General features: G+C 46.5%; 1 non-coding gene across 1 annotated transcript; it reads left to right on the top strand.

The window, feature by feature from the left end:
- The first annotated feature begins 3,388 nt into the window (after nucleotides 1–3,388).
- On the top strand, nucleotides 3,389–3,462 carry TRNAT-AGU. Its single transcript has one exon. It is a non-coding gene; the product is annotated as a tRNA-Thr (tRNA).
- Nucleotides 3,463–15,440: the final 11,978 nt, after the last annotated feature.

Below are 15,440 nucleotides of genomic sequence, written 5' to 3'. Positions count from 1 at the left end.
TCTCTCTCTCTCTCTCTCTCTCTCTCTCTCTCTCTCTCTCTCTCTCTCTCTCTCTCTCTCTCTCTCTCTCTTCTACTTCGAGGTGTCCAAGTCACCTTACTTCTCTAGTCTTCAGTTTCCTTACCTGTAAAATGAGGCCATTGGACTAGATGGCCTTAACAGGCCAGCGTAGCTCCAGATCAAGGATACTAATCCGGGGTTCCTAAATCCCTTCCCCATCTGGGTCTGAATTTCTTCCTCTGTAAAATGAGGGGATTGGATCAGATGGCCTCTAAGTCACCTCTCTTCCACCTCTAAATCCATGCCATCCGCCAGCTCTGTGAGCCTGAGCAACTCGATCTCTCTGAGCCCAGCTAGCCTGTCTGTAAAATGGGAATATCAGTATCTTTTGTGTCTCCTTCACAAGGCTCAGAGAGCCTCACCACCGAGAGCGGGAAGCTTCATTGGAATTCATCTAATCTAACGTCCTCCCAATTTTTCCCATCATATCCTGGGGCGGGGCGGGGGGAGGGGGGATCTAAGCTCACAACCCCAATAGAGGTACATTTAGAAATCTGGGTACCTGATGAAACACCTAAATGTAAAGCCTGGAGCCAGAAGGAGTAAACGACACCAAGATCGCTGGTTTCGTTTATTATCAGTACAAAAAAACCCTTTCCCCGCTCACTGCTCACTACGAAAATGAACGTGGTCGAGGCGGACATTTTTGTACTACATAAGGGCAGGGTTACCGCCGTTACTAAAAAGTAATGGTTTGGTCCTTTTTAGGAAGGCCTGGTTCGAAATCGAGGCTTGCTCGGGCTCGCTTGGGCTTCAGTTCTTGATTTTAATGGCCGCCGTGGCTAAACTGCCCAAATCCAAATGAAAACAATCTCGCCCTTGGCTACACTTAGTCCTCTCCTCCGCCAATCAGGCCAGGGGTTTTGCTCACTGGAGACTAGCTGGACAAGTTGTGGCATAAGGATATAATGGAACATTATTGTGCCATAAGAAATGGCCGGAGAGCCGCTTTCAGAGGATCCTGGGTAATGTGAGCGGATGCCAAGCGCGAGCCGGGAAGCAGAAGCAGTAGTGTAACTGACGAGGTTCCAGGTTCGCAAAACAACTCTGAAGGCGGCCAAGAGCTGGGACCCGGTAAGGAATGGCCAAGCATGTGTGCGGAGGAGGAGCAGCGAGGAGGCACGGGGCTCTGGGCTCCGGACTCAAAGGTAGCCTCGAGGTGCCGAGCCCGACATTTGGGCTGCGGCCACTGTGTGGATTTGTTTTCTTTGACAAGGCTATTTGTCCCGAGAGCTTTCTCCCCGCTTGCTTTCTCTCAGTTAATTGGGGTGAGGGGGTGCCTCGGGGAAGGAGGGGATTAGCAATGGTGCTGCGTTTGAAAACACTTTTAAAAATACACAGACGAGAAGAGAAAGGCGGTCAGAAAGAAACACAGACAAGCGGGCAAGTTTTTCCAGTGACGCTTGGAATTCCTTTGATATCTGGAAAGCCCAAGCGCTATGAAATGAAGATTCATGGCTGCACATAAAATCACCTGGGGGGCTGGGGGGGGGGGAGGGGACGGCTCTCGTTTCATTCCGGTTAGAATTAAAAAGGGATTTTTAAAAGGGTTTCTCGGTGGACAGGTCCATCCTCCCTGAGGTCAGCTGCCTAGCTGTATTTCCCTGCATTTTTACAAAGGAATGCAAACTTCACCAAAAGCCTCTCCTTGGAAAGCTCTTTGAAGAAGGTTGGAAAAGTCTCTTTACAAACGTTGAGACGCGCCATTTTTCATTTCATTTCCCTCCTGAATTTTTGGAGTGTGTGTGTGTGTGTGTGTGTGTGTGTGTGTGTGTGATGTGTCTTCTTTCAGGGCATGAGGAATATGGAAATCTGGACTGCATGACAGCTGGTCTAACCTATATCAAACTCCTTACTGCCTGGGAAGGGGAGGAAGGGAGAGAATCTGAGTTTCAAAATGGCAGATGACAATTGTCAAAAATTGTTTCCACGTGTGTACCTAAAAAAATTAAGTTAAAAACAAGAATGAATGGCTGAAATGGCTCCATCATTCGGGACACCAGAAGCTTAGTCTCTAAATGTCTTGCCACTTGTGATGGCTTTATGCTATAATTAATATCTCTGTTATCTCAAACTACATGTACATTTAGGAAGCAGCTAAAAGTTAATAAAGGGAACATAAATCCATATTTCAAAGGATTTTGCTAAGTTCACATTTTGGGGCCAATTTTTTTTATCAGATCTGATGAAAATATCATTGTTTTTAAGCCTCTAGTATGACTGACAAAGAGCTCATGCCACTAGCAGGGGAAGCAGGGGCTTAAACATTTTCCTGTTGTTTCTGGGTCCCGGCATTTTTTCCCCTTGGATCTCAGATTTCTTTCAAAGAATCTTTTAAAGCTCTGAGACCATCTTGTGGAGGTTAGTTTAATTCAACCTAAATCGGTGGCTCATGAACTCCTTTTTAAACAATAGTTTGATAACTGTATTTCAATAGAATTGGTTTTCTTTTTAATCCTCTGTTGTTTGCCGTATGGAATGTTTGCAGAACAGAGTGAAGTGAGCAGAACTAGGAAACAGTTTCTACAAAGACAACATCTTAAAGATCAAAGCAATGAGAAATCATGAGTCCAGAAGATCGCACCCCACTCAGCTCCTGCCAGAGAAGCGAGGGCGCCAAAATGCAGAGAAGGGGACATACATTTTTCGACATGGACATTGTGGGAATTTGGCTAGCCTGATTACTGGCGGTGTGAACTGCTTATGAGGGTGTTGCTGTTGGTTTTTGCTTTTTAGTTTTCAGTGGGGGTAGACAGTGTAAGGTAGCTATAATCATTAAAGTGCCTACTAGGTGAATGCACTCTACTTTGCCTGCTAAACAATTTTTTAATTACAAAAAAGAAAGGGTCCATCCACGGGCTTCTCAGATTGCCAGAGGGGGTCCATGACACCAAAAGACCAAGAATGCCTTCTAGACAAGATATTATAATCCATAAAGCTCCCGCCTGGCAAATATAAAGTTGTATCACACAACCCACTGAAAAGAAACTGACAAGTGAGCACCCCTTAGTGCTTGCCTTTCCCCAGTCTGCCTTCGAATTGCTGCATAGATCAGATATTAACCATAGAGGGACAGGCCTGGGACCTGGGATCGGATCGTTTAGGGAATTGTTGGGTGAGAAAGTTCCCAATACCAAAGTAGTATAGCATTTGCTCTTCAGCTTTTAAGAGTTTCCTGAGAAAATGAGAAGTTAAGTGACTCACCTGGGGTGCTACAATTAATAGGGATCAGAGGCAGGGCTTGAAATTATCCTCCCCACTCTGAGGTAGGAAAAGGGGGAGGTTCAGAGGGGTACGAAATTCTCTATACTAGCAGTCTCTCGCCAGGGGCCTCGTAGCTTAGTGGTATAAAACGCCTGCCTAGTAAGCAGGAGATCCTGGGTTCGAGTTCCGGCGAGGCCTGTTTTACAAATCTTTAAATAAAAATAGTCAAAACAAATTCTCATGTTTCTTCCCACAATCCCATAAACCATGCTGCACCTCCCGCACAGAGATTCTTGGGCTAGGCTTTTTACAGAGGAGAAAAGTGAAATCTGGGGAGCTAACCAGCCTCACAGAATCTCATTCTAAATGGTCCTAGGTCCCTGGCCCCCAAATCTCCCCGTTGAATGAATGAGGGGGGCAAGCCCTCCCAGCATCCCGAGGCCTCTGGGCACTACCCTCGGCTTTGTGGGTGCCACCACAGACACAGGGGGAAATCAGAAGCATGTGGATTGTTCTATACATTGAAGCAAGCTCAGTTGGGTTTAACTAGAGGATCAGGGCATCCCAGGCCCTTTCTTTCTGGGCCCCAGGAAGAACCCTACAGGCTCAGGTCCAAACTTTCCAGAGCCTTGAAAGTGCAGATTACTCGGTCCTGCCCGACTGCCGGCCGCCAGTCCGTGGGCCCATCGGTCCCAGAATTCTGCCGGGTCAATCCCCACGGCCCCCCCCCTCCCCAGACTGGCTGCTCTCCTCTTTCTCGAGTTTATTTGAACAGAAGTGCCTCTAGTCAGATAATAAACTCTTTTCGGGCTGCCCCCTGCAGTCCTTTCCACTCTTTCAAATCCTCTTTCTGAAGCCAGTATCTCCAAACAGCTTCCCTTTTCTCACCGTCCCTGCCCCCACCTTTGTCCCTGCCCCCACCCTCTGGCACCAGCCCGCACAGATGTCTTGTAGCTGGCTGTCAGTCAATAGTGCCATTAGCATTTCCAAAGCCCACATTTACATCGCATAACTTTTCAACCAGAGGGGAAACAAGGGTTACAATCCAATACACAATGGAAATTGGGAGGGGGGGATTTCTTTACACCTACTTCTTTCTTCGCCATTCTTTAGTGATTACCAATCTCCTAGACTAGGGGAGCTCCTGGCTGTGTGACTGGGGAGCCCCTTTGCAATCACCCGGAGCCAAAAGAACCACATGACTCCTGTGTGCCCTGGAAAGGCCGGGATAAAAGAATGTGCTAATACAGACATTAGAGGGCTGGAAGAGCTCAGGTTCTTAAAGGGGGCAGAAAGGGGGTGAAAGAGCCACATTGGGAAGGAGGGAGAAGAATGGCCAGAGTCAGGAGGGACGGCTTCCGGAAAGGGAGAGAGCCCCGCACTGGAACTTTCGAGATGGAGAGGAGGTTGGAGGCCACCTACTCCAGCCCCCTCGTTTTCCAGATAATGCCATAACTGAGCCCCAGAGGAAGAGATTTGGCCTAAGGCACACCGCCAGGAAGTGGCAGGTGGTCGGGGGTTTTTAGAGCAGGGAAAGTGAGAAAGGCAAAGGCACACCGACTGGAAAGTAGCTATTTCCGGGGTAGAGTGGTTAAGTGTTGAATCTGAGGATCTGGGTTCAAATTCTGCCTTCTCTACTTAGATTATTACCTGGGTGAGATTGAGCAAAGTACTTCATCTCTTTGGGTGGCTTCCTCCTCTATACATAAAATGCAGGGATTGAACTGCATCATCTGTTCTTGATGGACGATCATGGGATCCCTGGCCTCTTTGCAACCTGCACTAGTGGTTCCTCATTCCACTCTGGGCCCAAACCGAGTCAGTCTCATCCCTTGTCCACGTGCTAGACCTTCAGACACATGTCTCTCATTACACCCCTGCCTGCCCCCTCTCTCCCTGAGGCCCGATTTGAACCCAGGACCTCCCATCTCCAAGCCTGGCTCTCCATCCACTGAGCCACCCAGCTTCCCCCCACCCCAAGCTGAGTCCCAGAAGAGTTCTCATCCATCTGTGCATTTGTGGAAAGGCTGGTCACAATGGCACTTGTTGGTCCTGATGAAATCACAGGTCCAGACCTATGTCTTCTCTTCTCTAGGTTCAACATGGGCAGCATCTTCAGCCCATACTCACATAGCATGAACCCAAGGCCCTCCACCATTCCTCTTGATGCTCTTGGGCTTATCAACATCCTTCCAAAATGGCAGCACCCACAACTGAGCCCAGTGCTCTAGTTGGGGAACAATAAAACGTGAGTTTAGAAGGAATGAAAAGGGAGACCTAACAAAGAGCCCTTTGAAAAGGAAATAGAAGGGGCAGCTGGGTAGCTCCATGGATTGAGAGCCAGGCCCAGAGAGGGGAGGTCTCGAGTTCCAATCTGGCCTCAGATACTTCCCAGCTGGGTGACCCTGGGCAAGTCACTTAACCCCCATTGCCTAGCCCTTACCACTCTTCTGCCTTGGATTGAATCTGAGATGGAAAGAAAGAAGGACGAAAGGCAAGTGGACTGGCTACACTGGTGGATAGCATATCCTCTGAAGTAACCATACTAATTCCCCTACTTGTACCACCTATTTGGGCCCCACCCCAGAGCTTGGAGGCCACACTTCTCTCCGGGCTCTTGGAGTTTCCCTGAAGGACTGGGTGTGTTGCTCTAAAGTTCATGGAGACTTAACTGGTGTGTATGCTCAAGTGTGTACTTCAATCTCAGTTAGCTGCCCTAAAATAGCTTTTAGAAAGGGCTATTTCCTAACGTGATTCAGTAAGAAGAGTCGGTATGACCCATCTGCTCATTCCCCCTCCCAAAGAAGCCTGTGCCACACTCTCCCACAGTAAGTCCAGGAGAAATAGGGCCTTGAGCTCCGAGAACACATGTGCCAAAGGACTAACTCACATCTGCTGGGTGCTCCCCAAAGTATAGGTAAAGGGGAGCTTGTCTGCTGGCCTCTTTGGAGAGTCCAGAATCTCTATCAAAGCCTCCCTGGCTCGTGCTGTCAGCTGATGCGAGGATGCTGCTAGGATCACTATGGGAAGATAATAAATTCTCCTAAAAACCAGTCCAGGAGGTTCTTCCCAAGTACAGAGAAGGGGAAGAAGACTGAGACTTCAGCAAAAGGATCTGCTCCTTACCCCACTCACACTCCTCCCAAAGATCTTAGCTGGCTCCTCTCCCTTTGCTCAAATGGGCCAGCCAACAGGCTCTATATTTTCTAGATGCCCCACAGGGTGGGACTAAATGTCTTCAGATAATCTGAACCCTTTTTCTGTCAACCCAGTTCACCCAAGGATTTCCCTCACCTAATCTAAAGCATTTGGTGGATTGATTAAATAGAGGTGTCAGAGCTGCACATTTGACCCACTGAATGCTTTGATCCAATGAATTCAGTAGTACCTGCGCCTGATCGATGCATCTGGGCCGAATGGGATGGGCTGATTTAGAGCTGCCCGCTCCACCCATATATCCTAAAATCAGGATCAATTAACCTGAGGTTCAACGGGCTTCTCTAAGACAAAGAAAAGTCAAGGCAAGAATTGCAGAGCCAGAGATTTGTCTGCTGACCACCCAGTAACGCTAACGTGCAGCAAGAATACTCAAAGAATACAGCATTGGAGGGAGTCCATTTGAGGTGGAACATATGTGTTAATACCAGGGGCTCCAAAGAGACTTAAAGGAAACCCTAATCCTAATTGGTTTAAGCCAATCTGGTGGAATTAGTCAAGCACTTTTCCCTGGTTTTAATTGAGGTCATTCTAAATTTTTAAACAACAGGGCCAAATAAATAACTTGAAGACTTATTGGTCTAAGGAATTAATCCCTTTTCTCCTTACCTCCCAAGGTGTTGGGGCCACAGCTGCCCTAGCACCTGCTCCTTCCTCTGTCCTCACACAATGCGCCCGCCTGGCCTGGCCGGCCCCTCACAGGAATAGGGATTGGAAGCTTCCGAGTACAAGGAGCACCTGCCCAGCTGTCATGTTTCCATGTGGACAAGCAGCACTCCCCCCGGCTCCATCACAGCAAGCCACCTAATATATTAAAAACGATCAATATCTATGTCCGTACATGTAGATCTAAACTGGTCCAAACCAACAGAGACTCACAAACATTACGTAGTATTATATGACACGACTGTGCATTGTGGGAATTCGGCATTGTCTGTACTATCTGGATATCACATGTAATAAGATGTCATTATATCATACGTAACAATATTATGCCTACTCTATCTAAACAGGCCTAGATATTGGTCTGGACATGTATGTCTATATTTATATATGCAGGTCTGGATGTGTGTCTCTGTGTGTGGGCGCACGTAGGTCTGGACCTGTGATTTCATCAGGACCAACAAGTGCCATTGTGACCAGCCTTTCCACAAATGCATAGATGGATGAGAACTCTTCTGGGACTTGGAATGTTAGAACTCAGCTCTGGGGGAGGCAGCTGGGTGGCTCAGTGGATTGAGAGCCAGGCCCAGAGATGGGAGGTCCGAGGTTCAAATCTGGCCTCAGACACTTCCCAGCTGTGTGACCCTGGGCAAGTCACTTGACCCTCACTGCCTAGCCTTTACTGCTCTTCTGCCTTAGAACTAATACAAAGCAGTGATTCTAAGAAGGAAGGTGAGGGTTAAAAAACTCAGCTCTGGGCCATGGAAAGGTAAAGGATCACACTGTTCCTATGTGTCTGTCAGTGGTGGGCCCTGGGTACAGATCTTTCTGACTCCAAGGCCTCTCTCAATCCACTGAATCAGTCGCCATCTACAAACCTCCAATGGCTCCAAGGGTATGAGTAGACAGAATGTGAGGCAGCAAGGTGGCACAGTGGGTAAAGCACTGGGCCTGGAGGCAGGAAAACCTGAGTTCAAATCCCATCTGAGACTCAAGCTGTGTGACCCTGGGCAAGTCACTTTGCCTTGGTTTTCTCAGATGTAAAAAAAGGACAATAATAGGACTTACTTCCCCAGGTTGTCAAAAGAATCAAATGTGGTAATATTTGTAAAGTGCCTAGCAGACACTATATATAAATATGAACTGGAGCCAAAAGAGATAAGAGAATGAAGTGATTCAGTGCTGCCCAGGCCTAGAGGCCTCCTTCACCACATGAGGGTCCCAGCCAACGTTGCTCTGAGCACTCCCAGGTGTGGCACCAGTCCTTCTCAAAGACAGGCAGAAGAGGCGAGCAGCTGCCCCAGCTCCATACTACCTGGGCCCAGAATCAGAGTTTCTGAGTTGGAAGGAAGGTAGCGCCATCTACCCCAACCCATACCTCCAAGAAATGCCCTTGACAACATCCCTGCTTCTACTTAAATACCCTTACTGAGGGAGAGGGCACTACTTCCTGGGGCAAGCCACCCATTCCACTTGGGGAGACCTAGAATTACTGGAAACTCATGACAAGCTTCTTCCCATTGCTCCTGGCTCTGTCCTCCAAATAATCCGGGAAGCCATCAATCACCCCACTCCTACCTTCCTCTCACTTCAGTCTTCTCCAAGCTAAACATCCTAGTTCCTTCATCTGATCCCCACCCAGCATGGACTCAAGGCCCTTTATCATCCCATTGGACTTCTCTGTTCCTTTTCAGTTTGTTGTTTAAGGACTGGCCCTGGAGCTAGGAAGGCCTGGGTCTAAGTTCCACCTCTGATCCTGGGTAGATCACTTCATCCCTCAGGGCTCTAGTCAGTTGGTCAGTCAACTAGCATTTATTAAGCATCTAATATCTAGTCATCTCCCTTAAGACTATAATTTGTAGAGGGCACAGCTGGGTAGCTCAGTGGATTGAGAGCCAGACCTAGAGACGGAGGTCATGGCTTCAAATCTGGCCTCAGATACTGCCTAGTTGTGTGACCCTGGGCAAGTCACTTAACTCCTATTGCCTAGCCTTTACGACTCTTCTGCCTTGGAACCGATACACAGTATTGATTCTGAGATAAAAGATAAGGGCTTAAAGAAAGAAAAGGAAAGAAAAGAAAAGAAAAGAAAAGAAAAGAAAAGAAAAGAAAAGAAAGAATAATTGACGTTGGAGAGGTTGTAATAATATGGCACACCAATGCATCACTGACGGAGCTGTGAACTGGTCCAACCATTGTGCAAAGCAGTTTAGAATTAAAATTTTTTAAATCATTAAAATGGTCATGAGCTTTGATGCAGAAATAATTACTATTTATGTGGCATTTTCAAAGTTTGCAAAATGCTTTACTTATGTTAACTAAAATTTTTAACCCTTTACCTTTTGCCTTAGAATCAACGCTGTATATTGGTTCCAAGGCCAAAGAGCGGCCAGAGCTAGGCAATGGGGGTTAAGTGACTTGCCCAAGGTCACACAGTTGGGAAGTGTCTGAGGCCAGGACTTCCCATCTCTAGGCCTGGCTCTCAATCCACTGAGCCACTCAGCTGCCCCCTATGTTAAGTAATTTGATCCTCACAACAACCCTGTGAGAGATTATTCCCATTTTATTGATGAGGAAACTGAGGGGAAAGGGGGTTATGTGGCATAGCCAGGGTCACACATCTTAAGGAGTATGTGAAACAGGATTCAAACTGAGATCTCAGTGCTAGACATGTACCCAAAGGAGGCCAAGGATAAAAGGAAGGCCCTTTAGGTCACTGAGGCATCTTTTTTTTATGCAAACAAGAGAAGGAAGGCACAAATGGTTCAGCTTTGACTACCATGGATTGAACTTTGATATTTGAAAAGAATAGTATGTGGCATGTATTAGAGACCTGGAGTATCATGGGCAATCTTCTTCTATTCTACTAGGGATTTGGAAATTATCATTTTACTGGTATTTGTTAAGTTCTTAATAAAAATAAAAAACAAGTCCCAACTTGGCTAGGCCTCAGTTTCCCCCTCTGCAAAACAGGGACAATCTGACTTGCACTTCTATTGTGATTATCAATGATTAGTTTTGGGGGGTGAAGGAAGGGAGTTGAAAGGGTTAGCAGTGAGCTCCAGATGTCTATGGTCCTGAGGAAGGCATGAGCCTAAGCCAGGAAGTCCAGGGGAGGGAAGTGGCACACCAAAGAACCAGCCATGAGAAGAACTCATCATGCAATCTGGGTCATTTACATGGAGGTCCTGGATGAGGAAAATGCCAAGCTTTGGTAGCCACTGAGACCTGAGGAGCCAGGAAACAAAAGAAAACTCAGAGAAGCTCTTAGTCATTCAGAGGGCTTTTTAGAGCCACAGCAAATGCTGTATTCTTTGGCCTGGAGAGAGGAAAGGCTTCCTTTCCAGCTAATTGCCAGGATGCCAGCCCCAACCCCTTAAAAGGCTCAACTGTCAAGTGGTAGAGCTACACCATGAGGCTTGGACATCTCCGAAGAGATTTTAAGCATTGTATAAATGTCAACATTTTCGATCTTGTGGGCTGGAGCCCAGAAGTCACCTAGTCTAACCCATTCTTTTGAAGATGAGGCCCAGAGCTGATGGTCACAAAAAGGCTACGTGGCAGAGTTCAGATTGGAACTCTGCTCCTGGGGAACTGTAGCTCAGTTCTTACTCATTCCTTGTCGTGGGAGGGAGGTATTTTATATACGTTCTTCTCATTTGAGCTGCACAACAGACAGTCTTTGTGGGGCAAGTGCTATTATTCTCCCCGTCACAGATAGGAATATTATCCCCCATCACAAATGGAGAAACAGAGGCTCAGATGAGTGAGGAAAGAGCCTTGCCCAAGGTCACAGAGCTTGGTCCTTGTCTGGAAGATCCAAACCAAAGGTCCAGTCACTGCCCCCAGCCCCCTAATACAATTGTGGCATGGATCCTGGGTTCTCAAAGACTCTGAGCATGCCCCGCCAAACTGCAGAGGCTTCAGATACAGCCCAGCCCAACTAAGCACAAACAAGCTCTGGGGAATGTGGTTTTCCCCACTTTGGCCACAGCAGCTCCTGAAAAGCCTACTTCAGCATAGAGAGGTCTTAATGGATTAATTAAATTAATTAATTACAGAGCGACTGCCCCACTGAGGAAATTCCAAGTGTTCAAATTAGGCCGACTTGGAATGAATACTAACAATAGCTCACATTTCTTTAGGACTTTGAAATCCACAAGAACAGAAGAGAACAAAAGGAAGCTCTGACTAGCAGGACAGTTTTGAAAGTGATGTGTGGAATATATTGTGTACTTCTGAAAGAGAACGCCTAGGGAGTGGGATGATACATGGTTTCATCTGGGGGCCTCTTTTGTGCTTTCCTGTGTAGATGGATGGAAATGCTCTCTTTTTTGGTATTTGAGTTCCTGGTAATAATAATAGCTAGTGTTTACATAGCACTTGAAGGTTTACAAAGCACTTTCATAGGCCATCTCATGACATATCTCATTGGATCCTCACAACAACCCAGTGAGACCGGTACAATTATTATCCTCATTTTACAGATGAGGAAACTGAGGCTGAAAGTAAATGACTCACCCAGGGTCACACAGCCAAGCAAGTGTCTGAGACAATACTGGAGCTCAGACCAATGGAACTCTTGAGGCCAACACTCTATCCACTGTGCCACCTAGTGGCCATATATAAAATAAAAATAACTGAATAAAATATATTTTTTAAGTCTACAAACCACTTTAGACACATTTTCTAATTTGATCACAACAGACAGCCCTGTGAAGTAGCTGCTCTTACCACTATCTTCATTTCACATATAGGAAACTGAGGCTCAGGGGAGGAAGTGACTTGCCCAAGGTCATCACACAGATGGTAAATATCAGAGGTTTGATCAGATTTGAAACCAGGCCCTCTAGATTCCAAGCCCAGCACTCTGAATGTCCATTACACCAAATATTACTTCTGTAAAACCTCACCATGAAGTGAAGATTACTCCCAGTTCACTGGCTCTGCTAGCAAAACAACAGGTCTAACAAGTCCTATGGAACCAGAAAGATTCAGGGTGGACCACAGACGTGTGCAGGAATAGCGTAGGTAACCGAGCAACAGCTTGCCACCCAAAGGTTGGCCTCCAGGTGATAACATTATTGTTTGATCCAAAGCAGTTCATTAAATCATGCCTCCAAAGGTCAGTCTTCATCGATCGGGAAGGCGCCCACAACAACAAAATCCCTCATCCTTGGAGTAGTGAAGCCACTGTAAAATGACTTCTAAGGTCTAGGCTAGTTCTAGATCTAAGCTCTTTTGATTCTATGCCATTTCCCTTCCCTGGGCCTCAGTTTCCTCCTCTTGTAAAATGAGAAAGTAGAACTGGATAGCTCAAGTCAAGATCTAAGATCCTTTGATTGAAAGTCACTTCCATTTCTTTTATAACCGGCTTTAAAATATGGAGGCTGGTCTAGACAGCCTCTGAGGTCCCTTCTAGCTCCAATTTCTCCAGATTTGGCCTCAGTCTTCACCTCCTCTAAAAAAGGGAATGGGGACAACACTAGGGCTAGGTCCTGATGCCATCATCCTATGTCATGGAACCCACTCTGGGGTTCAGTTATCTCTTTTGTAATACGTAGGGGGTGGATTAGATGACCTTTGAGGCCCATTCTAGTTCTGTGCCCAGCATCTTCAGCCACTTCCCCAATCTGAGGCCCAACTCAGTCTCTTTTTCCATAAAATGGAAGGATCTAGGCCAGATAGCCTTGAAGGTCTCTTGCCCCCCTAAATATAGAATACAAAAGAATTTCTCTTCCTTAGGTCTTCATTTCCTCATTTATGAAATGAGAATGTTGTGCTCACTTAAAGGTGTGATCCCCTCTCAACTACAACTTTGTGATCTTCTACAAACCTAAGTTTAGAAAGTGGGTACAAACTCCCTGGAAAGACTTAGCACCCACCACTTGCTTTGTTATATTCAACAAGACTCCACCTTGGACAGAAACAGGCAGATCCTTGCCTCTCTAGCAAAAGGACAGGGGACAGAAAATTTTAAAATCCTATTAAGAAAATTCCCAACTTCAAATATGGCCTTTATCTAAAGATGCCAGCATTAGTTGTAAATTAGGAGTCTCTTCAACTTGAAGAGGCCAACTTCTGCTCCCAGTGACCAGCGGCAGCAGGGACTGGCCCTGGACTGTCTTACTAGGCTCTCGGGTTGAACATGAAGGTCAAGAGGAGATGCCCTTTTCTGAACTCTGGCTTCCTGGCCCTGTCTGATGAGCACCTTTTAGAACAATTCTGAGTTGAAATCCAGCCCCTTAACATAAGGGGAAAAGGGATGCTTGTCAAGGGATTGTAACAACCTTCCAGAGAGGCACAAGTGCTTGCCCACAACCAAGAACCATGGCCAATATACCCCACAAGGTAATATCAGGAAGCCAAGTTGAGTCCCTAGAAATCTGGGCCCTTCTGCTCTCTGCCCCCCAAAGAGTTGCCACATCAATCTGAAAACTGACTCTTATGATATTTCTGAGAGGGGCAGAGAAAAGAAAGAAAGAAACCCATGGCCCATAACACCCTCTACTCACAAAAAAAAATCTAAAATTTTGCCTGATGGACTCTGGAATCAAGAAGGCGTAGGCCTCAAATTCTTCCTCAGAGCCTTTCCAGCTATGTGACCCCAGGGTACATCCCTTATCCTCAAGGAGTCAGTTTTTTTCATCTAGGCACTCTCACTCATGAGAACGATAATAAATAGCACCTACCTCCCAGGGTTGTGGGGAACAAGAGAGGAGAAAAGTTATAGAATACACTTAGCAGACTTAAAACACTGTTTGAATGTGAGACCCAGCTCAGCTAAACATCACCTTCTGCAGGAAACCATTCCTGATGGGGCATGTCAAGGCCCTCCCTCCATCTCACCAGAAAATACCTTGTATTGATTTTACATATAGTTACGTGTGCACATATTTTCTCTCCCAACAGAATGGCAGCTCCTTGAGGGCAGAGATTGTTTCATTTTGGCCTTTGAACCCCCAGCATATAGCACTGTGTACCTATGTGATCTTGGGCCAGTCGCTTCTCCTCCCTGAGCCTCAGTTTCCCTTCTGAAAAAGGAGAAAATCAGACTGGATGGCCTCTGACGTCCCTTTTAGCTCGAGATCTATGATCTTAAGTCACCTTCCCTCTATGGACCTCATTTCCTGCTCTGTAAAATGAGGGGGTGGGCTCACTGGCTTCTGAGATCTCTTCCAGCACCAGATCTAGGATTCTATGATCTCAGCAAATCACTCTACCAGGTCAAGCTTACTATTCAGAGGCTTAGATAGAGTTTGGTGGTAAATCATTGCCCTAACACCGCCCCACCCCACCCCGGCCATGACCGAAGACAGATAAAACCCCACTGGCCTGAAACAGGAAGCCTGGATTTAGGGAGACTAGACTAGAAGGCCTTCCATGTGATCTAAACTAAAAGGCCTTCTCGGGATCTTGTTTTTTCCAAAATTCTCCTCGGGTTCACCTTCTAGAGACAGCCTCCCCTGACCTTTCTCACTAAAAGCTAGTACCTGCCCTTGGTTATAAAAAAATACCTTACATGTATGGATGCATGTGCTGTTTCCTGCTACTTGAGGGCAAGAATCATTTCATTTCTATCTTTGAAGTCCTGTGACCTAGCACAGAGGCCTGGCCCAGAGTAGGTGTGTAATAAATATTTCATGACTGATTATAGTCTGCTCTGGGTATTTAGAAGAGATAAATAGAAGGCCTACCCAATGGAGTCGGGAAGAATCCATACTAGCTGGATGACTTAACCTTAGTCTTCACTCTGGCACCTCACTCACAACGTAAATGACAGCTGGCTTGGATAGTGACACTGGTAAAGGGAGCTTCTGCTCTCCCATGGAGAAATGCCAACTGGCACTAGTCTAATGCCTCGGAATGTGGGTGACTTCAGAATCAGCCCTCCCTACTTGGGTAAGAGGTATCATCAAGAGGTGTCCAGCTCCACCTCTGCCCTCGCTCAGCTCAGGAAGAGCAACTGAAAACTGTCTAAAGATAAAATCCCACCACTGGACTCTTTCTCCTCGACCCCTTCCAAAAATTATTTAGAGATGTCATTTTTCTTGGGGATAATTTTAATCCATTTACTATGGCATAGACACACAGATGATTTCTAGGATTACAAATCTGGAACTGAAAGAGACCTCAGAGGCCACTTGCGCCTTACTGGAGAAATGAGGAAACTGAGGCCCAGGGAGGTCAAGGGACTTTGTCCAAGGTCACACAGGTAGCAAGCACTGGAGGCAGAGTTTGAAGCCAGGTCCTCTTGACTCCAAAACCTGGGATCATTCCACTGTGCTAAAAGAGTC

Source organism: Gracilinanus agilis, chromosome X (genome assembly GCF_016433145.1).
Source record: "Gracilinanus agilis isolate LMUSP501 chromosome X, AgileGrace, whole genome shotgun sequence".
NCBI classification, from domain to species: Eukaryota; Metazoa; Chordata; class Mammalia; order Didelphimorphia; family Didelphidae; genus Gracilinanus; species Gracilinanus agilis.
This window is presented reverse-complemented; position numbering and strand designations above follow the sequence as displayed.